Source organism: Accipiter gentilis, chromosome 8 (assembly GCF_929443795.1).
Source record: "Accipiter gentilis chromosome 8, bAccGen1.1, whole genome shotgun sequence".
Lineage (NCBI taxonomy): Eukaryota > Metazoa > Chordata > Aves > Accipitriformes > Accipitridae > Astur > Astur gentilis.
In genome coordinates, this window is record NC_064887.1 from 38262064 (window position 1) to 38269360 (window position 7297).

The following is a 7297-nucleotide window of genomic DNA, read 5'->3' on the forward strand; positions in this document are numbered from 1 at the left end:
CGGCGTGTTATTCCTGATAGTATTATCTGTTCGTGCATTTACTGGCACACAGCTGCAGGCTAGAAATGGGGTGGGGGCTCTGAGGGGACACCAGCGTGGAGGGGCTGCCAGAGCCTTCAGCCTCCGACACCAACAGTGGTGTCACTGGAGCAGGGAGACCCCGATGGCTCTGAGCAGCTCCCAGCTTCATAACGCCCCAAAATACTCCAACAGGGGCACATGCGATGCTTCTGGGGCTGTGGCAGGAATATCCACCAGTCCCGGGGTGGACACCAGTAAATGCCACTGCAGCATCACTGATCTGCAACCCTGTGACACCAGCCCTGCAGGAGTCTGTCCCTTCCCAGCCCGCCCCGACTTGTTTCATGGCTGGTCCCCATCAGCAGGGACCCCCCCCACACACGTTGCGGCTGGGCCCAATGCTCTCCTCTGTGAGTCACTCCCTGAATTAATCATCAGCCTCGCTCTGCGCCAGGCTCCCTACTTAAAGAGATTTTTACACATTAAAAATTAACAGCACTAAATGATTGATGGGCAGGCACCCCCACACCCCACGCTCTGCGGCAGAACTCAGACCGCTCCAGCTTTTCTTTCCCCAAAAGCAGCCACATGTCCTTGTCCCCGGCCGTCTCCTCCACTGCTTTGGCCATCAGCTGGGGGAGAAAACCAGCATGGCAGTAACACTGCCAAAAAGTGACCATTAACTTTTTATAGAGCTGCTGTTGCTCTGCTGGGGATGTTTTAGGTTGGTGGAGCATCCTCAGGGCCCTGGGATGAGCCCGTTGTGCCAGTCACCCGTGGGGAAGGGATGCTCTGGCCCTGCACAGGTATCGGGGGCTGTTTGCCGGCCCCACGCGTGCGTAGCAAAACGAGCGGTGCAAAATAGTGCTGCGGGCTCTGCAGTGGAAGATGCAATTTGGGGCCGTCTGCTTGCCTCTCCTCCCTGATTCCGTCTCTCCATGTCACCCCACGCTGTAGCATTCGGGAGCAGCCACTGAGGGGGCTGCGTAGGTCAGGGGAGGGGGACAAAAAAAGCTTCTTCCCACTGACCCAAACCCGTGCGCCCTCTTGTCCCTCTTGTCACCTCCTGGCAGGGCCTGACCCCCTCCCGCCCCCACTCACCCACCCCCTGCACCCACCCCAAGCCCTCACTTCCAGCACCCACCGTCCACGCACCCCATTCACCCAGCGTCCCCCCTGGGCACTCCCCCCCCAAATCTCCCCCCCTCGCCCCCGCGGCGGAGCGGCGGTTCCCGGGACGGCATCGCCCCCTCCCGGCCGCCCCGGGCCGGTGCCGCGGGCGACCGCAGCTCTGCGTGGGAGCCCGGAGCCCTGCGGGGGGGCCACCAGCAGCTGCCCCCCACCCACCCACTGGGAGCTGGGAAGGGGAGAGGGGAGATAGGGGTGGTGGGAGGGGGCGGCTGGGGACAGGGCTGGGGACGCGTGGGGTCACCGTCGCTCTGTCACCCCGTCACCCTATCACCCCGTCACCCCATCATCCTGTCACCCCATCACCCTGTCACCTCCTCCCCCCGTCACGCTGTCATCCCACCACCCCACCGCCTCGTCACCCCATCTCTGCTGCTTCCACCGGCTGCCGCAACCTTCCCCCAAACCCCCCCGCCCCCAGGCCCCAGCCCCGGGGTTCACGCTGGGCAGGACCCCCATGTGCTGCCCACCTCACCGGCAAACCCGACCCTTCTTCCCGTAACCCCCCCCAGCCCCAGCTCCGCAGTGGTGCCCTAGTCCCTACCACAGCTACCCCCCTCCACCGCCGCCTCCGCTCCCCTCTGCCCTGGGCCCAGGCGCAGTGAAACGGGGCTCGGGGGCCCTTTGGCCACCCCGTGGCATTGCCATCCTGCTCAGAGCGGGGCTGGATGGTCTGCCCCGGCCACCGCCCCAGCGCTCGGCAAGGCTTTTGCTCCCCATCTCCTGGAAGCCACATCAATATGCGGGGGGACACTTTCTCAACTTCACACTCCCCCCACACCTTGCTCGGTTTCGATGCCCAGAGCCTGTGTTGCAGCACCCAAACACACATTAATCATAAACAGATGTCCCTCGTTTCAGGTGTCTGCCCTTGCTGGGTGCCAGCGCTGCTGGCTGTCCCATGCTCAGGGGGGGGACACGTTTGGAGGGCACCCATGGGTGCTGCTCCACCCTGGAGCAGCGCTGGGAGGGCTGGAGCAGCACCCCTGCCACCCACAGTGCTCAGCCCGGCAGCCCCTGGGTGCCAGTAGCGGTGCGGGTGCTCCCTTGCCCCATGTCCTGGGGCTGCAGGGCTGGGCCACACGGTTCCTCTTGTCCTGCTCCTCGAGGGAGGAGGGACACAGGGCCTGCATGAAACAACTGCTCCCCGTGTCCCCGCAGGGCTGTCCCTGTCCCTGCGGTGCAGGTGGGCTCGGGCCAGCAAGTTAGGAGGCCCCGACTTCACCGTGCATCATCTGCAGGGAAAACTCCCGTAGATTGGCTACCTTCTAGCTCCTCTCCGCTTGCCGGCAAAGAAAAAACCAGCTGGGTGCCAGCACTGGGGCTGTTTCCCTCCCTGCCTCGGCAGCCAGGACACCAGGCTCCCCGGACCAAGGTTGGCCAGGAGGGAGCTCTTGGAGGTGGTGGTGGTGGTGCAATACTTGGGGAACCTGTTTCTGTCCAGCCGATGGAGTGGGAAGTTCCCAGCGGAGGTTCGAGAGCAGAAAGCAACAGCCGAGGTGCTGTTGGGAGCAGGAGTCAGGCCCCAAACCAGCCCACGGAGGGGAAGGAGGGGGAAAGCTCATCTCCTTGGCCCCGCTCCGCTGTCGCCGACTCAATGGCCCGATTGTATGCTGGGACCAGATGCGCCGCTTCAGACGGCGGCACAGAAAGGCTTTTCTGCTGCCTTTCAATGGCAGATCTATGCCATTCCCACTGGGAAGGTCCAGCTTCGCCGCCCCAGCCCTCGCCAGATCCCCGGCGGCCGGGAACCTGCCGGCTGCGGGGCGCCGGGTGGAGAAGGGAGCTCTGTGTGCTGAGACACATGCAGCCTTTCTCGGCTTCGCTGGAAATGTCAAAACGGAGTCAAGATGCCGTCAGCCCAAGGGCTCTGCGTCGGGAGGGGGGGGAGCGGACAGAGCTCGGATGGGGGGAGCAGAGAGCTGGAAAAGGCTGGAAATAACTCCCCGAGGAGAGACTGAGAGTTTGGTTGGCTGGTGGCTGTGGGGGGGCAGAAGGGCATCCGCTGGGCAGGACATTCTCTCTTTGTCCTAAGGACTCGGCTGGCATCTTTGCTGGGTGCTAGAGGGCAAAGAGCCCAGAAGAAGGTATTTTAGGGCTGGTTTATCCCCACTAATGCACACCCATCCCCATCCTGCTCTGCAGGGTGAAGGGATGAGCTGGAAATCAGTGGGTGAAGCTGAGCCCATGTCACCCACCAGGTGATGGGGACATGCATGTCCCCACGCAGGCCAGCATCCTTCCCTTTCGCTGAGAGCTGGGGATCTCGGAGCTGTGCCAGGGCTGCTGCTCCTGCACAAGAGCATTTCCCACAGGAATGGGGTGGCAACCTGGAGTCCATCCTGCTGCGGGACCGACCCCGAGGTCGCATGAATTCACGGGAGCAGATGCCCTCCCTAACTGTTCCCTTCCAGGAGTAACCCCATTTGGGGAAAATCAGTGTGGGCACTTAGTTTCAAAACACATTTTGCAGCCTGCCGGCTACAGATGGACAGAGGGACACAGCCCAGAGGCCCCAAAAGAAAAATGTCCATTTTTAAGGAGTGCTGAGTTTAAGCCAAGACCACAACTCTTCAAGGCATCCCAGGCTGCAAAACCTCCGTGCGCAGCATGACCTGAGTACCTGGAAAGTCCCAGACCTGGGAGGACCCCGCTGGCAGCTCCCACTGACCGTTGGGGAGTGTTTATGGCCATATAACGGCTGGAAGCCGCTGGCTGGTGGGGCAGGTCCCCCCTCCCGGTGCTGCTGGCAGGGTTGGCCTCTGGCCAAAGCAAATCCCAGCTGTGGAAAGCCCGCACGGCATTTTCTTCAGCCCTGATAAGGCTGAGCTGCAAATGCAGCCGCAAATAAAAGCCGTCCTGGCCTTCCTCAGGCTGGTTGGGTACTGTGCCAAGTGCACAAAATATTGCCCGAGATAAAAGCCTGCGCCCACTGTGCCGCACAGGCACGAAATGGCACCTGCAGCCGGCTAGATCACAGGGGATGTGGGAGAGGGGACAGGGGACAAGGGCACCCTGCACCTGGGTGAGGGCTGGTCTTGCAGGGCCATGCTGGGAACAAGAGGGTGCCCAGGGTCACACGCATCAGGGGGATATAGGAGAGGGTGGCATGGAGCAGGAGGTCTGCAGGGACTGGGTGACATTGCAGGTGTTCTGTATTTGATGCAGCTGCTGCAGCACGGTCCTAAATCAGGTTCAAGGGCATCCTCGGGAGGTGACAGGGTGGTGGGAGATGGCAAGGGGAGAGGCTGTTGGCAAGGGGTCTGTAGGGTGGCTGTCCTGCTGTTGGGGTATGGCTTCCCTCAATGGCTTCAGCCTCCGCTCTCAGCCCATTCCTCACCAGCCCAGCCAGGTCTAAGCCCAGTGCAAGCGTCCTGCAGCCCCTTGAGAATCCTTCCCCAGGTCCTACTGGCCCGCTCATGGCTGGAGAGCTGGGGAAGCTGCTCCTGCTCCACTCTTGGGTCCTTTGTTTTGCTGCAGCATCCCAGGGAGGAAGGATCCGAGCAGAGAGGCAACGAGAGGAAACGAGCTTCCTGCCCGCTCCCAAACGCGCGGGCAGAAAACAAGGACATCCTGCTGCGGCCGGGCTGGGCAGGGACAGCCGAGCCTGCCGGGAGGGAAGCATGCTGGGCTGGTTTATTTATGTGGTGCAGAGGCGTTCACGCCGCTTTTATATAGGGACCGTGCCAGGCAAAGTCCTGGCCAGCCTTGGCCTGTGGGTCCCACGCCATGCCCAGCCTGGCCAGCCCGCTCGTGGGGCCGTGGAGGGGTTGACGGAGCGGGAGCCGGGCTCAGACAGATACGGTGGAGCTGGAGCAAGCGGAGGTGAACTTAGGCAGCCAGGAAACGGCTGGAACACACCCCACCGGCTGCTTTTCCAGGTGCACCCTGAGCAGGCACAGTTTCTCCCAGCCATGGGCCAGCACCAGCCAGCCCAGGACACCCAGGGCTTCAGGAGCCGCTGCCCTAGAGAGGACCGAGATGCTCAGGGCTTTGGGAGCCTGCTGCCCGTGAAGGGGACCAGGGTGCCCAGGGGTTTGGGATCCCACTGCCCAGGGAGTAAACAGAGTTGTCCAGAGCTGCAGCAAGCAGGACGGCTCGTGCTGCAGCACACAGGGCTGCAGCCCTTTCCCACCAGCATCTCCAGCAGCGTTTCTCAGACTGTCTCCATCCAAGGGGCACCTAAATGAGGCAGGACGACAGCAAAGCTTGCTCGCAGCCAGCTGAAAGCCTGGGCAACCTTTCTGTGTTTTCTCGTGTGCTGACACCATTCAGTTTCTGCGCTGAGTGCGGAGCGACATGGACGCAGCCTGCTCCGTCAGTCTGCAGCCACTTCCAGCTCCTGGGGCTCTGTTCCCCAGCACGCTGCAGAGAAGCACCCTGCCACACTGGTGCACGTCACAACACATGCACACACACACACGTACGCCCTTTCTAACTGCCCTGATGGGGAAACTGAGGTATGATCACATGCACAGTCCCAGTTGGGGCTGGCAAAGGATTTGGATTCTCAAGGAAAACCATTTTTTGTGACCCTCTTCTGGACCAGAAAAAGCTTTTTAATGTTTCTGATTAATTGAAAACTCATCAGGTCCTGGAGCTTTTTGTTCAGACGGGTGGTTTTGGGAGGGTCAGGGCCAGTTTCCCCAGCCAGTGTGAGGCCCAGGGCTGGGGACAGCCGTGCTGGGCCCTGCCCCGATGCCATGAAAGCCTGCAGAGCCCCAGACAGCTGAACTAGAACATTCCAGCACCAGAAAATCATCGGGTTTTGGCAAAACTGCCCCCACAACAGCAACAAAAGCCTGGCTAGCCCTCCTCACTGCTCCATGCAGGGCGATGAGAGAGACGCTGAATACAAGAGCTCAGAGCCAGGCTGTGGCAATCCCAGATCCTAACCTGCATCCGTAAGGGAACTGAGCATCCAGACGTCTTCCACCCACGCGGGCATCCACCTGAATATCCACAACCTTGCGGTTGCTCCTTTACTAACTCAAAGCTCGGCACACGCGCGAGTGCAGCAGGAAAGCCGGCAGGCACTGACATTTGCCTCCAAGCCTGGGTTCGGCTGTGGCTGCCGGCCCTGGCAGGCGGGTGCCACAGCTCCGACCGGTCCTGGGTCGGCGTCCCTGGCCCAGGGTGAAGCCACTGCGCCGGCCGACAGCCGAAACTTGGGAAGCGCTTTTGTCCATGCTGCCTCCCAGATACAGCTGTGATTTACATGGGTTTAAAACACCGCCCGGCCTTTGTGACTTCTCCGGCCATGTCTTCGTATTTGAACTTTGCAGAGTTTCTGCAGAAAACCATGAATGTTAGAAATAAGGGCTCTCACTTGGGTTTAATTTTTCTCGGCCACCACAGCTTAAAGCCAGAGGAGTCTGATCAGTACAGGGAACAACTCAACACCTCTTGTTCAAAGGCTGCTGTTGAATTTTAGCCTGGAAATATCTCTGAGCTGCCACAGGTCTGTGCTCCAGCACCAAATTTAGGCAGCCCCAGGTCTGTATTTCCTTGGGAGTGCTGGGTGGTTCAAGGGCCCCCACTGTCCCACAGCTCTGCCGCGGTGCCAGGGTGGCAGCAGTCGCATGGGCAATGTCTGGCACCTGCAGAGCTGGGGTGACATTGCTTTCCCAAGCTCATTTTTCCTCAACTCCTCCTTCACAGGTTTTTTTCCCTACCTTCACAAGGAGGAAACAAGAATTGCTGTTTGGCGACGGGTGACATTTTTGTCAGCTGTCCAAGAGTGGGAGCGAGGAACCTGGACGTGGGCCCTTTGTGGAGCTCTGAGCAGGGACATGGAGCATGAGCTCTGCAGCGCAGCCAGCAAGCGGACACCGGTGGGACTTCACACATAGCTCCGGACTTTACCTTTTTACATCTGGATGGAGAAGGCAAGCCACGCAGCTACAGAGGATCCAACTGATTTCTTCGTCAAGCAGTCAGTGAACTGACAAGAGCGGTGCTATTCTAGACCTGCTTTGGAGACAGAAGAGGGCATGAAATCACTGAGTTCATTACCACAGGATGCCGGAGAGGCCAAGTATGTAAATGGGTTAGAGAGGGATGAGGGCTGTTGGTGGAGGTAGATCCA